The sequence below is a fragment of the Schistocerca cancellata genome, chromosome 6 (assembly GCF_023864275.1).
Source record: "Schistocerca cancellata isolate TAMUIC-IGC-003103 chromosome 6, iqSchCanc2.1, whole genome shotgun sequence".
Taxonomy (NCBI): domain Eukaryota; kingdom Metazoa; phylum Arthropoda; class Insecta; order Orthoptera; family Acrididae; genus Schistocerca; species Schistocerca cancellata.
In genome coordinates, this window is record NC_064631.1 from 150,484,851 (window position 1) to 150,504,010 (window position 19,160).

Here is a 19,160-nt window from a genome sequence, read left to right on the forward strand (position 1 = left end):
ATACATGCATCCACCCTCCGTCGCATGGAACCCCTGACGCGCTGATGCAGCCCTGGAGAATGGCGTATTGTATCACAGCCGTCCACAATGCGAGCACAAAGAGTCTCTACATTTGGTAACGGGGTTGCGTAGACAAGAGCTTTCAAATGCCCCCATAAATGAAAGTCAAGAGGGTTGAGGTCAGGAGAACATGGAGGCCATGGAATTGGTCAGCCTCTACCAATCCATTGGTCACCGAATCTGTTGTTGAGAAGCGTACGAACACTTCGACTGAAATGTGCAGGAGCTCCATCGTGCATGAACCACATGTTGTGTCGTACTTGTAAAAGCACATGTTCTAGCAGCACAGGTAGAGTATCCCGTATGAAATCATGATAACGTGCTCTATTGAGCGTAGGTGGAAGAATGTGGGGCCCAATCAAGACATCACCAACAATTCCTGCCCAAAAATTCACAAAAAATCTGTGTTGATGACGTGATTGCACAATTGCGTGCGGATTCTCGTCAGCCCACACATGTTGATTGTGAAAATTTACAATTTGATCACGTTGGAATGAAGCCTCACCCGTAAAGAGAACATTTGCACTGAAATGAGGATTGACACATTGTTGGATGAACCATTCGCAGAAGTGTACCCGTGGAGGGCAATCAGCTGCTGATAGTGACTGCACACGCTGTACATGGTACGGAAACAACTGGTTCTCCCGTAGCACTCTTCATACACTGACGTGGTCAACGTTACCTTGAACAACAGCAACTTCTCTGACGCTGACATTAGGGTTATCGTCAACTGCACGAAGAATTGCCTCGTCCATTGCAGGTGTCCTCGTCGTTCTAGGTCTTCCTCAGTCGCGAGTCATAGGCTGGAATGTTCCGTGCTCCCTAAGACGCCGATCAATTGCTTCGAAAGTCTTTCTATCGGGACACCTTCGTTCTGGAAATCTGTCTCGATACAAACGTACCGCGCCACGGCTATTGCCCCGTGCTAATCCATACATCAAATGGGCATCTGCCAACTCCGCATTTGTAAACATTGCACTGACTGCAAAACCACGTTCGTGATGAACACTAACCTGTTGATGCTACGTAGTGATGTGCTTGATGCTAGTACTGTAGAGCAATGAGTCGCATGTCAACACAAGCACCGAAGTCAACATTACCTTCCTTCTATTGGGCCAACTGGTGGTGAACCGAGGAAGTACAGTGCCTACTGATGAAACTAAAATGAGCTCTAACATGGAAATTAAGCGTTTCCGGACACATGTCCACATAACATCTTTTCTTTATTTGTGTGTGAGGAATGTTTCTGAAAGTTTGGCCGTACCTTTTTGTAACACCCTGTATAGGCCGCAGAAGGCCCACAACGGGTGCGCGAGAAGGTGCCGTAACTACCCTCTAGCGCAAGTAAACATACCGTGTACAGAAAGGATGATGGGACACTGGGACACAGTGTTTATCGAAAGCCTACGCACACGGACCGTTACCTGCGTGCTTCTAGCTGTCATTCATCGTTCCAGCGTACGGGGGTCCTGTGGATGGAGAGAGCTGGACACAAGATTTGGACCATCTTAAGGTTATGTTCAAGCAGAATGGCTATACAGATAAACAGATCCGTCGTGCTTTCCAGTTTGGACCTTCGCCTGAACCACCAGAAGATACCAGCAAATCTGTGGCTTTTCTGCCTTTTGCTGGGAGCATTTCCTCGGAGATAGGAAGAATTCTGAAAAGATATCATATCGAAAGTATTTTTCGTCCTTCAGCCAAGATTAGAGCGCTTCTTGGCTCTGTTAAGGAAGACTTGGGTTTGAGGAAGCCCGGTGTGTAAAATATCCCTTACCACTGTGGAATGCTTATATTGGTCAGACAATCTGGACCATTCAGGACCGATGTGTTGAGCACCAGCGGCACGCACGGTTGCTTCAACCTGAGAAATCTGCAGTGGCGGACCACTGTCTCACCGAGGGACGTAGAATGCTGTATGACGAGACACAAATGGTTGCCCCTACATCTCGCTATTGGCACTGTGTTTTAAAAGAATCCATAGAGATTCGTTTATTTGATAATCTTATTAAGGGGCTCCGGAACGCCCTATACTTGCAATGTTAAAATAACGCTTATAAATTACATCTTTCATCACAAAGTATTTGAGGTAGGAAGTTGAACTTTTTACAGATTATTTGTTGGAATATGGGCTACAACTTAACACAGGGATTTTACAAAATTTTAGTTCAGTTATTAAAGATGATTTTATTTCAATTGTAATGAAAATTCACAACATTTTTTTGCAATTTTTTATTTATATATTCAAAAATATACAGTTTTTTGGAAAAAGGCTGTGTTAAATTATGCAGAAGGTACTGTGTAACATTTACTGAAAGTTTGAAACAAATATGTTTGGAAGATCCTTAGAAAACATGTAATTAGTATGAGAAAATAAAAGTTTTGGGAATCGAGCGACAAAGATTGGATTAACTTTTTAGTGCATTCCAGGTCCATAGGATGGATTATCTTCATCCTCTGCAAACTCCTCCTCCAGCTTCCTCTTGTTCCTCCTCCTGTTTACTCTTGCTTGTATTTCTAGACTCTTTACAGCCCTGTCTGCAGCCCGAAGGCGTTCCTTGTCTAAAGCAAGCATCGCTCCTACCATGTTAGAATGTTATTATTTACAGTAATAACACATACCTTAGCTTTCCAACATATCTCCTTTTCTTAAAAGCCTTCAGAGGATTTCTAATAACTTTACTTTTACTCATTATTATACTTCAACAAAACAGAGACTCAAGAAACAGAATTAATTACGAATATTTTCGAGATAACGACAGAGTAAATAAACATGAAACAATCGACAATCACACCAGCGATATATATTTAACCATCACAGGTTAGCCACAACACATACTTTATCTCACATCACTAAAATGTACCTGATGAACATGGACGTTAATAATAACACCATTTGACAGCAGTTTAACAGCGCCACAGTGGGTCACGCCCATGTAGAACACATTTCAAAAAAAATTTAAAAATAGTTGTAGTCTTCAGAATTGAATAAATTATATATCTATTAAAAGGTAATAGTCTGCAGATTCAGAAAACGCAAAAAAGTAAAAATTGAACTTTTCATGATTTTGAGCCTTTCCGGAGCCCCTTAATAGAGACAAGGGTTATCTTTTAAGTAAGACTTGGAACCTGATGTTATCAGACATTAAAAAACAACGGTCTGTGTATCGATCGTTGGAATAAAAAATTTTTATTTTTGATAGCGATATCTCGATTTCGCCTGTTTCCACCACTGGCGGCGCGGTATGTTTACTTGCGCTAGAGGGCAGTTACGGCACCTTCTCGCGCCGCGCGCACGCGTTGTGGGCCTTCTGCGGCCTATATAGGGGCCGCCGCTTGCGCTGAGAAGTCAGTTTCGGCGAGATCGTGTACCAGCACTCTCACCTGAAGATGGCGGCCTGTTGGACCGCGGAAATATTGTGTCAAGAAGACGCTATGATCCGGCTGCACACCCGAGAGGATTAATATCAAGTCTGTAGCACAGTCAGAAGTACGCAATTGGCCGTCGGCCTCTGCCGCGAGCAAATCGTCAGTTGATTCGAACTCCGAATCATGTTCTTAAACATCTTGTAAGTAGGCTGTTTAGGTTTTTATGTTGGTAACGCCACGTGGCGCTCTGTATGAAAATCACTGACTGTGGTGTGTGCAGTCTGTGGCTGGTTGGACTCATTGCTGGAAGTTATTCCCTTGTGTAGTGTTGGGCAGTTGGATGTGAACAGCCCGTAGCGTTGCGCAGTTGGAGGTGAGCCGCCAGCAGTGGTGGATGTGGGGAGAGAGATGCCAGAGTGCTGAGATTTTAATATGAGCGGACGATCTGGACATTTGTCCGTTAGAAAAACGAAATTTGTTAAATTGGATGTCACGAATTTATATATAATGAATTTTGAATACTATTAAGGTAAATAGATGGTTTGTTCTCTATCAAAATCTTTCATTTGCTAACTATATGCCTATCAGTAGTTAGTGCCTTCAGTAGTTAGAATCTTTTATTTAGCTGGCAGTATTGGCGCTCGCTGTATTGCAGTAGTTAGAGTAAAGAATATTTTTGTGAGGTAAGTGATTCATGAAGGGCATAGGTTATTGTTAGTCAGGGCTATTTTTTTTTTTTTTTTTTTTTTTTTTTAGGGATTATTGAATGTCAGATTGCGTTGCGCTAAAATATTGGGTGTCAGTTTAGTAATGATCAGAATAAGTAAAGAGAAAACAGTCTTAGTACGTTCAGTATCACTCTCGAGGTTGAAAATCAAGTAATGTAGAAGTTTTACCAGCACAGACATTGTTTACATTTAAAAGGGGAAGTTTCAGCCTGTGCAGAAAGAGGACATCTCCGTATTCCTTTAATGTTCGGTACTTGCGAAGAGCAGAAACACTATTGCTGTTGTTTTGATAAGGCCTGTTCACCTTGTTCAGGCCCATACTGACTGCAAATGGAATGCACCCTGATGCTTGTATTTCAACACTACCTCGCCAGCCGCGCGGGGCAGCCGCGGGGTCTGCGCGGCTTTCACGGTCTGCGCAGCTGCCCCCGTCGGAGGTTGGAGTCCTCCCTGGGACATGTTGTCCTTAGCGTAAGTTAGTTTAAGTTAGATTAAGTGGTGCGTTAGCTTAGGGACCGATGACTTCAGCAGTCTGGTCCCGTAAGACCTTATCACAAACTACCAATTTCCAACTACGTCACCGTACCAGCACCGGTGCTTAACGTCAAGTCGACACTAATAGCACCAACAACGCAAATCCTGCAGCACACAGCTTGAATTTCATTCCTATAAAATTGGGTACCCATAGGGTAAATAGTTTTCCGTCTACACTGGCCCAAGTAGCGAAATTTTAGTATGTAACCACTCTGTACATCTGTAAGACAAAACCAGCAGCTAGTTAAGATTATCTTGTTAAACAGAGCGAAACCGGTCAATAATTAATACTGATTGCGACTTGTCACTATCCTACAAATTTAATTACAACAGTCGCTGATTTATTTTAATTAATCAAAAATGGCTCTGAGCACTATGGGACTTGACATCTGACGTCATCAGTTCCCTAGACTTAGAACTACTTAAACCTAACTAACCTAAGGACGTCACACACTTCCATGCCCGAGGCAGGATTCGAAACTGCGGCCGTTGCAGCAGCGCAGTTACGGACTGCAGCGCCTAGAGCTGCTCGGCCACAGCGGCCAGATTTTATTTAATCCAGACCAGGTGAAACTTCACGTTACGAACCCATATTTCATTCAGTGACTGCACAAAAACATTTGCCAAAGTTTACAGATTCAAGTCCAGTCGATTAAAATACAGTAACTGGCAACAACGTAAGAATGGGTCTCTATACCGGACCGTGCTTCGAAACCGGAACCTCGCGTTTCGCAATATTCCTAGCGACCTAGCTATCTAGCCACAATTCCCGACTGGCCCTCACACATTTAGTGAGAGTCGTGCCTGGGTGTCTCAGTCGGTAAGGCCACTTCCCGCAAAGGGCACGGTTCCGGATTCGGATCCCCGTCGGTAACGGAGTTTTAATCTGCAAGAAAGTTTCAAAACGACGCACACCCTGTTGCAGTGTGGAGAAGTCATTCTGGAATTAACAATGAAACCGAGAGGTTAGAAAATTGAACTTGGAGGATACCGGATGCTGTGTGCTCAATACTGAGATCTGAAAAGTTAAATGAAACTCGAACTGATTTGTCGTCTATAAACAGAACGCTCACCAGACGACATAAAATAAGAGAAAAGTTAAATTTTATAAAGTGGTCGTAAGGCCTATTGTGTTGCAATGTAGGGAGAATTCGACTAAGGAAGAACAAGACAACTATTCAAATGAAACAGTTGAGAAAAATGACCAAATAAACCCTTATGTAAGGGATGAATTAAGAAACAAAGTCTTCGGACAGGAATTGAAGCCACATAAAAAAAAATGGTTCAAATGGTTCTGAGCACTATGGGACTCAACTGCTGAGGTCATTAGTCCCCTAGAACTTAGAACTACTTAAACCTAACTAACCTAATGACATCACAAACATCCATGCCCGAGGCAGGATTCGAACCTGCGACCGTAGCGGTCTTGCGGTTCCAGGCTGCAGCGCCTTTAACCGCACGGCCACTTCGGCCGGCGAAGCCACATAACGTGACGGAAAAGAAATAAATACGAAAAGCAACTTGTGAGCCCGCCTCTTACGATGGTACACAGTAGATCTGCAAGTAAGACTTGGTTGTACTAAATTTGATTGTACTATCACGGAAACTGTCTTACGTGTTCGGAGAGATGATGGATGCCCAAGACTGAAATAGGAGGATGACCTTGAAATTTCTATTTGAGGGAATCGGACTGCGCGGTGCACAACAAAGAAGAAGAAAAAGAAGAAGAAGATGATGATCCCTGATCATCAAGATCATCATCATCAAGTTTTTACGCTGGGTGGTGCATTATCTTTGCGAAAGAGCTCTCTGTTTTCGTGCTAACCTTCGGTTTTTTCAGCCAACTCAAGTTTCAGACGATCCAACAATGGATCATAAAATGGCTCTGAGCACTTTGGGACTTAACTACTGTGGTCATCAGTCCCCTAGAACTTAGAACTACTTAAACCTAACTAACCTAAGGACATCACACACATCCATGCCCGAGGCAGGATTCGAACCTGCGACCGTAGCAGTCGCGCGGTTCCGGACTGAGCGCCTAGAACCGCGAGACCACCGCGGCCGGCTAATGGAGCATACTAGCATCCTGTCATGGCTCTGACTTATTCCAAGTAATCTTTGTGGATTATTCCTTGTGCATTCAAAAAGCAGCGGCTGTTACCATACCAAATGACAAACTGGTCTTTGCCTTCTGTGGTGCTCTTTCAGCAGCGTTTGTCCATTGTTCTCAATGCCGTTTTGACTCTGGTGAATAATGATTGATCCAGGTGTAAGTAGGCTGTTTAGGTTTTTTGAATGGTAACGCCACGTAGCGCTCTGTATGAAAATCACTGGTAGTCGGTGGCTGGGTGGCATTGTTGGAATTTGCCATTGTAATGTTGGGCAGTTGCCTGTTAACAGCGCGTAGCGTTGCGCAGTTGGGGGTGAGCCGCCAGCAGTGGTGGATGTGGGGAGAGAGATGGCGGAGTTGTGAAATTTGTTAGACTGGATGTCATGAACTGCTATATACATTGACTTTTGAACACTATTGAGGTAAATACATTGTTTGTGCTCTATCAAAATCTTTAATTTGCTGACTATGCCTATCAGTAGTTGGTGCCTTCTGTAGTTTGAATCTTTTATTTAGCTGGCAGTAGTGGCTCTCGCTGTATTGCAGTAGTTCGAGTAACGAAGATTTTTGTGAGGTAAGTGATTTGTGAAAGGTATAGGTTAATGTTAGTCAGGGCCATTCTTTTGTAGGGATTATTGAAAGTCAGATTGCGTTGCGCTAAAAATATTGTGTGTCAGTTTAAACACAGTCATGTATAATTGTTCTAAGGGGACGTTTCACAGGTTCTATCGACAGTCACAAATCGGCGCAAAAAGTCTTGCGGACGGCGCTAGAAGATCGCCAGACATTGTGTTGAAATATTTTGCTGGATGCGCTTTCGGTCGACTGTGAGCAATCGCGGTACGCACCTCAGCGCCATCATAGCCAAATCTTCGTACAGAATATCATGCACTGGCCCAGTTGAGATGCCTGCACTGTCCAATTCAGGTGGCTGTCAGCAGTGAACTGTACGCCGTACACCGTTGAAATTCTTTATACGACCCTTGAAATAATCAGTCTTACCAACCGTGTAGCTGCAAAAAAGAAAGTTCCGTTCTTTCATAGAAATTTACCAGACTTAACGAACCACCTTCGTATAATACGATATTGCAGTGTCTGTGCTCTTGTGAAGTACCATGAATGTTTCTTTGGTTATGCATGTATGTTCGAATGAACATTTCATCGTATTTCTGAATAATGTAGGCACTGCAATATTGTATTTAGCCACCGACAGCGGGAAAGCAACTTCCAATTAAAATGACTCCTCTGCACGCGAATAATTATAGGAAACGGATGTACGAGAACGTGCTGTAGGCACAGGATTGACGGGATTCGGAAGTTTGACTCTGGCCGGAAGTAGTGTTCGGATAGCCTAATGGTACGGCGTCCGCTCGCGATAAGAAGGAAATCAGGGTTCGAGCTCCGGTCCGGGACAAATTTTCAATGTTGTTGTTCCATTGTACAACTGACGGTTGTCCATATTCGCGATTAAGAGTACATTTCATTTATAGCACCCTCAGTGAAGATTACCGAACTATCAGTTTAATAAGCCACGGCTGAAAAATACTATCACGAATTCTTTACAGACGAATGGAAAAACTGGCAGAAGGCGACGTTGGGGAAGATTAATTTGGATTCCGTAAAAATGTTGGAACACGTGAGGCAATACTGACCCTACGACTTTTCTTAGAAAATAGATTAAGGAAAGGCGAACCTACGCGCTTCTAGCATTTGTGGACTTAGAGAAAGCTTTTGACAATGTTGACTGGAATACTCTCTTTCAAATTCTGAAGGTGGCAGGAGTAAAATACAGGGACCGAAAGGCTATTTACAATTTGTACAGAAACCAGATGGCAGTTATAAGAGTTGAGGGGCATGAAAGGGAAGCAGTGGTTGGGAAGGGAGTGAGACAGGGTTGTAGCCACTCCCCGATGTTATTCAATCTGTGTATTGAGAAAGCAGTAATGGAAACAAAAGAAAAATTCCGAGTAGGAATTAAAGTCCATGGAGAAGAAATAAAAATTTTGAGGTTCGCCGATGACATTGTACTTTTGTCAGAGACAGCAAAGGACCTAGAAGAGCAGTTGAACGGAATGGATGGTGTCTTGAAAGGAGGATATAAGATGAACATCAACAAAAGCAAAACGAGAATAATGGAATGTAGTCGAATTAAGTCGGGTGATGCTGAGGGAATTAGATTAGGAAATGAGAAACTTAAAGTAGTAAAGGAGTTTTGCTATTTGGGGAGCAAAGCAATTGATGATGGTCGAAGTAGAGAGGATATAAAATGTAGACTGGCAATGGCAAGGAAAGCGTTTCTGAAGAAGAGAAATTTGTTAACTTCGAGTATAGATTTAAGTGTCAAGAAGCCGTTTCTGAAAGTATTTGTATGAAGTGTAGCCATGTATGGAAGTGAAACATGGACGATAAATAGTTTGGACAAGAAGAGAATAGAAGCTTTCGAAATGTGGTGCTACAGAATAATGCTGAAGATTAGATAGGTAGATCACATATCTAATGAGGAGGTATTGAATAGAATTGGGGAGAAGAGCAATTTGTGTGTACAACTTGACTAGAAGACGAGATCGGTTGCTAGGACATGTTCTGAAGCATCAAGGGATCACCAATTTAGTATTAGAGGGCAGCGTGGCCGGTAAAAATCGTAGAGGGAGACCAAGAGATGAACACACTAAACAGATTCAGAAGGATGTAGGTTGCAGTAGGTACTGGGAGATGAATAAGCATGCACAGGATAGGTTAGGATGGAGAGCTGCATCCAACCAGTCTCTGGACTGAAGACCACAACAACAACAACCCTCATATAATACCGAGAGCATTTCATTTTTAAAGTCAGTGTTTTTGGGGATGTACAGAACTGTGGATGCGAAGTTAACCATTTAGTATTGCATCGTTGCGGGCCCTGGCGGCTTACGCAGCAGAACACGCACTTTATCGGTGGAGTTTCTTAATGAAGTCGCCGGCGCGGTCACCTCCCGAGTGACGACGTAAAACGGCCGGAGGCGCAGCTGGCGCGCTCTGGCGTGGAAAGGCTGCGGAGAGATGCGCGCCATCCATCACGAGGCGGGGACGCGCGGCGGCCGGCGGCCACTCCGGCCGATTGCTGCTGCCCGCAGCCTCTGCTGACAGCAGGTGTCGCGCCTCGCCACAGAACACACGCCCTCCCTACACCACGCCGGCAGCCCAGTGCCAAAAGCGGTAAACTCCCTCTTACGACCAGTGCACCGTACCAAACACAATATCACTACATACGCTGTTAGACGTAAAAAAAAGGTCTTGTGCTCACAGAATTATGCATCCAGATTGAATGAAATCAGTGTCACAATCTCAATGTGCAATGTGCAGATAGTAGTGTATCGACAGTCAGCGGTTCTCGCTTGTCTGATCATTACACAGAACAGTTATCCCACAAGGGGTAGTATCGAATCCGTAATGCTATAAAGTTACAGATATACACTGAGGTGATAAAAGCCATACAATGACGATTTCACATATACAGATAACGGCAGTGCATTGGCGGAGCTACAGTCTGGAGCCGCGCGACAGCTACGGTCGCAGGTTCGAATCCCACCTCGGGCATGGATGTGCGTGATGTCCTTAGGGTAGTTAGGTTTAAGTAGTTCTAAGTCTAGGAGACTGATGATCTCAGATGTTAAGTCCCATAGTGCTCAGAGCCATTTGAACCATTTTGAACAAGTTGTTCCATTGTTCTGTAAATAACTCGTGTCAGTATTTTATAAGCGTAACTTATTAAATTGATTTTTCAGTAATACAGCTATCAGCAACTGCCTTAATTTTAAATTGGAATTGGGGCATTATTGTTGAAGACTGAGAATACACTGACGAAAAAATCGAAACTACAAGAAGAAATTGTGCGACACACACGAAAGTTCGTAGGCGTGTTTCTACATATGAAAGATGGTATCTATTCAGATTTCACGCCAGATGCATGAGAGTGGTGCTAGTAGCGCCACTATGAGGATGCAGATCAGGGCTGCTTTAAATACACGCTGTAACGGTCGCGAAAGTCAATTATCTTTGAGATTGGACGTGATGAGTTGATGTTAGTCAGCAATGCCTTTAAGGCGATAAAGACGCCATTATCAACAGATTAGAATTTGAACGAGGTAGGTTAATAGCGCTACGAGAAGCTGGATAATCCTGAGATATTTCAGAATACAAGAATGTAGCCACTGTATGTATGTTGTATGTATATTGTATGTTAACCGGGGACCTAGAAATGACGGAGAGGCTCCGTCCCTTCCGCAGCGGCAGTGGTCCACAACCCCACGACGACTACCACAGTCCACTTCACCCCTCCGCCGCTCCACACCGAACCCAGGGTTATTGTGCGGTTCGGCCCCCGGTGGACCCCCCCAGGGAACGTCTCACACCAGACGAGTGTAACCCCTATGTTTGCGTGGAAGAGTAATGGTGGTGTACGCGTACGTGGAGAACTTGTTTGCGTAGCAATCACCGACATAGTGTAACTGACGCGGAATAAGGGGAACCAGCCCGCATTCGCCGAGGCAGATGGAAAACCGCCTAAAAACAATCCACAGACTGGCCGGTTCACCGGACCTCGACACAAATCCGCCGGGCGGATTCATGCTGGGGACCAGTTTCTCCTGCCCGTCCGGAAAAGCCACTGTATGTAACTGGGGCAGCGGTACGAGAATTTACGGTCGCAAAAGGACCGTGCTCCGGTCCGTGGTAGACCACCGTGCTCGGTGTATGGCTCTGGCGCAACGGACTCCGTCTGCAACAACAATCTGAACGGTAGTTAGCACCACGTTGACACCAACATACCATGGCCTGTGGTCACTTGGTGTTGTTAGGAACTGAAGCTTCTACGTCCATTTGCGTCACATATTTTGATATTTGGAAAGTGACTCATTAAAACTTAACGTTAACTTACAATCATGAAATTTGGCAAGAAGTAACGTTTCACAGCACAAGTAAGGAAAAAATCCGAAAATTAACAATCTATAATTACGTAATACGAAAAAAGTATTTTTTATCATTTGTTATCCAAATGTGTTTGTTAAGAACCCTTTTTCTCAGGAATTACAAACGCTAATGCGCATTTACATAAAAAATTTAAACTTAAAATTGAAGCATTTTCGAAAGTCTTGGGAATTTCCAGGACCAATATCTTTCCAGTATCGATATCGATAACAGGCGAAAATCATCGATATTATTTATTCCCGGGATGGATGAAGTATCTATGTGAATAATTAAGTCCACTCACACTTGGCTATTTTTTCCTTTTTAACGAGCTCCAGTAGTGGGCCATTCAGTGCCAACTGGCCGTGGTATGCGGTATGGAGGGGTGTGGACTCATCACGCCGCTCTCTCGGCCGTTATCAGCTATCCAGGTATTTGAGCCACTTACTTCTCACACAAGTGACTCCTCAGCTGGCATTACAAGGCTTAGCGTACTCTGTTTCAGTCCTCACACTGAGGACAGTGGCACGTAAAGTGCCCTCCGCCACACACCTTTGGGTGCCTTGCGGAGTATAAATGTAGATGTAGATGTAGATGTTCCAAATCGGTTACTTCAAGGATAGCTCCGAGCCAGACGCCGTGTAGCGTGTAATTACACTGACCCCAAGCCACCGTCATTTGCGTCTTCAACAGGGTCAAGCGAGAGCTCATTGAAGGTCAGGGTGGAGGTCTTCTGTGTTTTCTGATGAAAGCAGAATCTGGTGCAGGTGTTAGTGTGGCCGTATGGTAGTTACAAGGAAGCCATTGGAGGGCCTGCAAGCAGTCTTTCTGCGTGATAGAGAACACCTGTAGTTGTGGTCTGCAGTGCGATTTCGAATGCTAGCAGGAGAATTCTTGTTGATATCCCACGCACCCTGACTACAAACTTGTACGTCAATCTGGTGATTCGACCTGTTGTGCTGCCATTCGTCAACAACATTCCAGGGCGTGTTTTCCAACAGGATAACGCCCGCCCACATACCATTGCCTGCTCGATCACCAGACCTGTCTCCAGTCGAGCACATATGGGACATCATCGGACGACAACTTCAGCGTGATCCACAACCAGCATTGACCTGTATTAACCAACCAAGTGCAACAAGCATGGAGCACCATCCCACAAACTGACATCCGGCTGCTGTACAACACAATTCTTGCACGTTTTCACGCTTCCGTTCAACATTCTTGTGGTTACATCCATTGTTAACGTACCAGCATTTCACATTTGTAATGGCTTATCTCGCACTTGATCTTGCAATGTTCATAACTTAAATAATATGTTACCTAGACAAATGTATTCCTATTCCTCAAATTTCATTCTTACATTAATTTTTTCTTGGTGTTGCGATTTTTTTTTCTGCCACTTTACTTAACCATTATGAAATATCTTGCACACTGGGTAGAACAGTTAGGTCACGGCTGGCCCTATCAAGGATCTCAATAATACTGAGAGAATATCGTCTACCTCAGTGGTCTTGTTTCCCCTTAGTTCTTTCAGTGCTCCGTCAGATTCTTCTTGCAGTACTGAGTCTTCCATCTCACATCCATCTACTTCTTCTTATATTTATATAACATTGTCTTGACGTTCTTTTGGTTATTGGCTCAAATGGTTCAAATGTCTCTGAGCACTATGGGACTCAACATCTTAGGTCATAAGTCCCCTAGAACTTAGAACTACTTAAACCTAACTAACCTAAGGACATCACACACACCCATGCCCGAGGCAGGATTCGAACCTGCGACCGCAGCATCTTTTGGTTATTCACTACTTCTTTAAAGTTGTTGATTCATTAATGTACCCCGTCATACCGATGGCTGCTCTGTCCCGGCAGCATCTGTGTTGTTCCGCCGGCAAGTGTACAGGAGACGAGCGGCAAGGATGCAAGCAGGCAGCTCATGACCCAAGCACCGCCTCTTATCTAATCGAAACGGAAGGCCTGACTTCAGGGGTCATTGCGTCTCAGCGTCAATCCGAGACGGATAAATGGCAGCGGTTCTATACCCTTGTAATTGAAATAACAAAATGCATCACTGTTGTATAACACGTCTTTTGAATAGGGCAGCGGATAAGCTATCGTGTGTAATGTTCTTGGTAAATTGCCTCTTAGTGATGCACTGAGATTATTTTTGTTCGTCTGTCTGATCAAGGAAGTCCAGGCTATCAGACTCAAATCTGAAACTACATACGCTTTTTTAAACGTGCAGCTGAACTACCTCTTTTCTTGGTAATAGTTTTCTATACGGAAAACAGTCTTCATACTATGCACGCTCTTTTTTAGCGTGTTGTAATGGAAAGGGCGTTGAGTAGAGTATCTGAAAATAAGTGAGGAGTCAGACGATTCATTCCCACCCTACAGACTCTCGAAGATGTCGCCCATGCTGTGTCTCTACAGTTCCAGCAATAAATAGCTAAAAAAAAAAGGCTAAACGGAAATGACTTCAGCTGGAAATACCAAATACTGTAACTAATCACATTTATTGCTCTTCCCACGATTATACACTGAAGTAACAAAAGTCATGGGAGAGCGGTATGCACACATACAGACGGCTATAGTATCGCGTACACAGGGTATAAAATGGCAGTGCATTGGCGGAACTGTCATTTGTACTCGCGTTATTCATTTGAAAACATTTCCGATATGATTATCGCGGCACGACGGGAATTAACAGACCTTTGAAGGGTTTTTGGAACTTGACACGTCGATATTACATTTCGGAGATCGTTAGGAAATTCGGTATTTCGAGATCCACAATGTCAGGAGTGTGCCGAGAATACCATATTTGAGACATTGCCTCTCACCACGGACAACGCAGTGGCCGACGGCTTTCACTTAACGACGGAGAGCAGCGGCGTTTGCGTAGAGATGTCAGCGCCAACAGGCAAGCAGCACGGCGTTAAACAGTCGCAGAGATCAACGTGAGACGTACGACGAACGTACACGTTAGGACAGTGTGGCAAAATTGGACGCTAATAGGCTATGGCAGCAGACGAACGACAAGAGTGCTTTTGCTAGCATCACGACATCGCCTGCAGCGCCTCTCGTGCGTTCGTGACCATATAAGTCGAACCCTGGACGACTGTCAGATGAATCCCGATTTCAGTTGGTGTGGACCCAAGTCCTCAGCAGGGCACTGTGCAAGTTGGCGGTGACTCCATAATTGCGTGGGCTGTGGTTACATGCAATGGATTGGGTTCTCTGTGCCAACTGAACCGATCTTTGGCTGCAAAAGGCTATTTTCGGATACTTGTAGACCATTTGCAGCCGTTCATGAACTTCATGTTCCCAAACAACCATGGAATTTCTGTGGATAACAATGCACCATGTCATCGGGCCACAATTGTTTGCGATTGATTTGAAGAACATTCTGCACAGTTCGAGCGAACGATTTGGCTACCCAGATCATCCGACATGAATCCCATGGGGCATTTATGGGACAGAATCGAGAAGTCAGTTCGTGCACAAAATCCCAACACCGGCAACACTTTCGCAATTACATACGGCTATAGAGGCAGTATGACTCAGTATTTCTGCAGCGGACTTCCAACGACTTGTTGAGTTCATGCCAAACCGAGTTGCTACAGTATGCCGGGCAAAAGGTCAGGCAAGATATTACGAGGTATCTCATGATTTTTTTCTCAGTGTAACTCCATCGATCAGTGAATTTATTGCAATTAATGAGGCACGGTGTGCTGTTTCTCTTGAAATTGATGGCCGGACCTTGTGACCGAGCGGTTCTAGGCGCTTCAGTCCGGAACTGCGCTGCTGCTATGGTCGCAGGTTCGAATCCAGCCTCGGTCATGGATATGTGTGACGTTCTTAGGTTAGTTAGATTTACGTCGTTCTAAGTCTAGGGGACTGATAACCTCAGATGTTAAGTCCTTGGAGCCATTTTTTCTTGAAATTGATGTTGGCGCTTATTCATTTTATAAACATCTGATTTCTGGAAAGTCGATAAAATGCGACATATCTGAAACTATTTCGTAGTAATTTCATTGTCTTTTTTTGTATTCGTAAGCGATAATAGCTCTGTTATTGCTGTAACGTTTCGGTTGGAAGTTCTGGTTATAGAACAAGATTAATTAATTAAACTTGCACAGCGAAACTTAACAATTATTAAATCAGAGGCGACTGTGGTTCAGTGATAAATTCGGCAGTGTACGGGGACAATATTTTCAAAAAAATGGTTCAAATGGCTCTGAGCACTATGGGACTTAACATGTATGGTCATCAGTTCCCTAGAACTTAGAACTACTTAAACCTAACTAACCTAAGGATATCACACAACACCGAGTCATCACGAGGCAGAGAAAATCCCTGACCCCGCCGGGAATCGAACCCGGGAACCCGGGCGTGGGAAGCGAGAACGCTACCGCACGACCACGAGCTGCGGACACAATATTTTCAGTTAACATATTTGAATTCCCTTTTTTATGACGTTCCATTAATTTAAAATGCACGGACTGAAATATTTAATGTTATTGAAATCAAATACACATATTTCCCATTTATTTTTCTCCAATAAGCCTCAGATCAGTGTTTAGTGTCTGTAAGATACATGCTTAAATTCCTCTCAGACTGCATACATAAACTGCACAATGACTCTAAAACGCCGATCTGTATCGTGTTAAGTCCCATACCCAACGTACGCGCATCCTGCCCTGAATACTGCGCCGGCCGTTGTCGCCGAGCGGTTCTAGGCGCTTCAGTCTGGAACCGCGCGACCGCTACGGTTGCAGGTTCGAATCCTGCCTCGGGCATGGATGTGTGTGATGTCCTTAGGTTACTTAGGTTTAAGTAGTTCTAAGTTCTAGGGGACTTATGACCTCAGATGTTAAGTCCCATAGTGCTCACAGCCATTTGAACAATTTGAATACTGCAAAGCTGAAATGTTTCGATACCCTGCTCAGACAAACTTGATGAGAATACGAAACACCCGACAAGTTTTCGAGAATAGCACACACGATAATTTGACATGCGGTGTCATTTACAGTTGCACAGGAAATCGTGCAAAGAAATTGAACTCTTCAATTAATGACGAAATGCTACATTGTTGTAATCGGTTTGACATGCGCTTGTATGCAGTATATTGGAGCATATTACAGTCGCTGTCTCGACTATATGTTTGTGAAATACCATAACGCGATGTAAGAATATTACGTATGCAACGTAGCTGGCGTCTAGACCAGTCTTAGGAAGAAAGCATCCCTAGGCATAACGACCTCAGGGAGGGATGAAGTATCCGAAAATAGAAGTTCAGGCATTTTAACGCGGTAAATGACTCCACTGTAGTTCGTGGAACACTATATGAGAGCTTCCGTTTTGAAATGGGGTTCTGGTCCGACTCTTAATGACTTTTCTTTCATATACCACTGTATCTAGGTGAGCGGGACAGCAGGACAGCTCTAAAAACTATTGGTCCGTTTCTTGCAGGTAGGAGCAGAGTACATAGATGGAGGGGAACTAAATTCCTTGTTTGTCGCTCAACCGGGAAATACCTCCTTGATCGATAACGGGCATTGGTTATCAAATGCAAGCCTAGGCTGTGTGTGTATAAGGAAAATTGTCGATGACTTGATCGACGTGTACTGGAAGGTATATAACTGGTAAACTTTTCCTCTTTTTCTCTGCTGTCCGAGTGTGCGGACTATATTTCAAATGGCTCTGAGCACTATGGGACTTAATATCTGAGGTCATCAGTGCCCTAGACTTAGCACTACTTAAACCTAACTAACCTAAGGACATTACACACATCCATGCCCGAGGCAGGATTCGAAACTGCGACTGTAGCAGCAGCGCGGTTCCGCACTGAAGCGAATTATAGACTCATACTCTCTACATCCTGGCTTGAAGAAGAGAATCCAGCATTTATACCGGCTTAAGGGTATAAATACAGATATTTTTATATGTACTTGTCGTTTTTGCTCTGTGTCTAAAAGTCATCCTGCAAAAATGTCACATAATACACTAACTGATGTTTTCTGCATGGTCGTAATACTACCACTAAGTGGACTACAGGTGTCATATAGGCTAACTGTTTTGCCTCCACGCATCCATATTTCTACACGTGGTATGCTGTCCAGGGAAAAATAAGTAGAATAACTTGCTCTTGCCACAAGTACTTGGAGGTACTAAGCAACCTAAAAACATACTACTCCTAACAGCCATAATTATTAGCCTGCTAATGAAGGAAATACTAATGGAATGTTGTTCAGAATACCGTCCTCAGACACAAATAGAAATGTGTGCAATTATACCCATTACACCTTATATATGCACTGCACTCTCCCTTTGAGTGAATAGACAGTTAGTATTATCTGTTGGTGTGTTCCGCGGATATTCGAAAATATTAGTCTATCTTTTTCTTCCACTGATTATTTTTACACCATGTTTTATTCTCCACTTGTGTGGTGAAACTCGCGGTTAAACGAACTATTGAGGTAGCTAATTCAAATATAATTTACGAAGCGACAACTGCTGTGTTTTTACTTTTCCATCTCTCATTCCCTGTTCATTAGAAACCCACCCGGTTAGTGGAGCACACTAACGCACCGCTTCCGGGATTCGAGGAGGCACAGTATGACCTGGATCGAATGCGCCACGCAGGTTAACGATGGGGCCTGTGTGTCGGCAAGCCTGAATTTCGTTTTTAGACGGTTGCCCACATCCAGCTAGGTAAATACCAGGATGGTACCCATGTCATGCCTCACACGCTACGCAAATACAGGGCTATTACAAATGATTGAAGCGATTTCATAAATTCACTGTAGCTCCATTCATTGACATATGGTCACGACACACTACAGATACGTAGAAAAACTCGTAAAGTTTTGTTCGGCTGAAGCCGCACTTCAGGTTTCTGCCGTCCGAGCGCTCGAGAGCGCAGTGAGACAAAATGGCGACAGCAGCCGAGAAAGCGTATGTCGTGCTTGAAATGCACTCACATCAGTCAGTCATAACAGTGCAACGACACTACAGGACGAAGTTCAACAAGATCCACCAACTGCTAACTCCATTCGGCGATGGTATGCGCAGTTTAAAGCTTCTGGCTGCCTCTGTAAGGGGAAATCAACGGGTCGGCCTGCAGTGAGCGAAGAAACGGTTGAACGCGTGCAGGCAAGTTTCATGCGTAGCCCGCGGAAAATTGGCTCATGCCACAACTGGAGACCGACAGCGCCGACTTCATCTTTCAACAGGATGGTGCCCCACCGCACTTCCATCTTGATGTTCGGCATTTCTTAAACAGGAGATTGGAAAACCGATGGATCGCTCGTGGTGGAGATCATGATCAGCAATTCATGTCATGGTCTCCACGCTCTCCCGACTTAACCCCATGCGATTTCTTTCTGTGGGGTTATGTGAAAGATTCAGTGTTTA

The 19,160-nt window shown here is 44.1% G+C and overlaps 1 protein-coding gene across 1 annotated transcript in view; it reads left to right on the forward strand.

Moving 5' to 3' along the window:
* LOC126088213 (monocarboxylate transporter 9) overlaps positions 1–19,160 on the forward strand; it is a 687,744-nt gene that overhangs the window by 470,034 nt on the left and 198,550 nt on the right. The gene's annotated exons all lie outside the window — the stretch shown is intronic.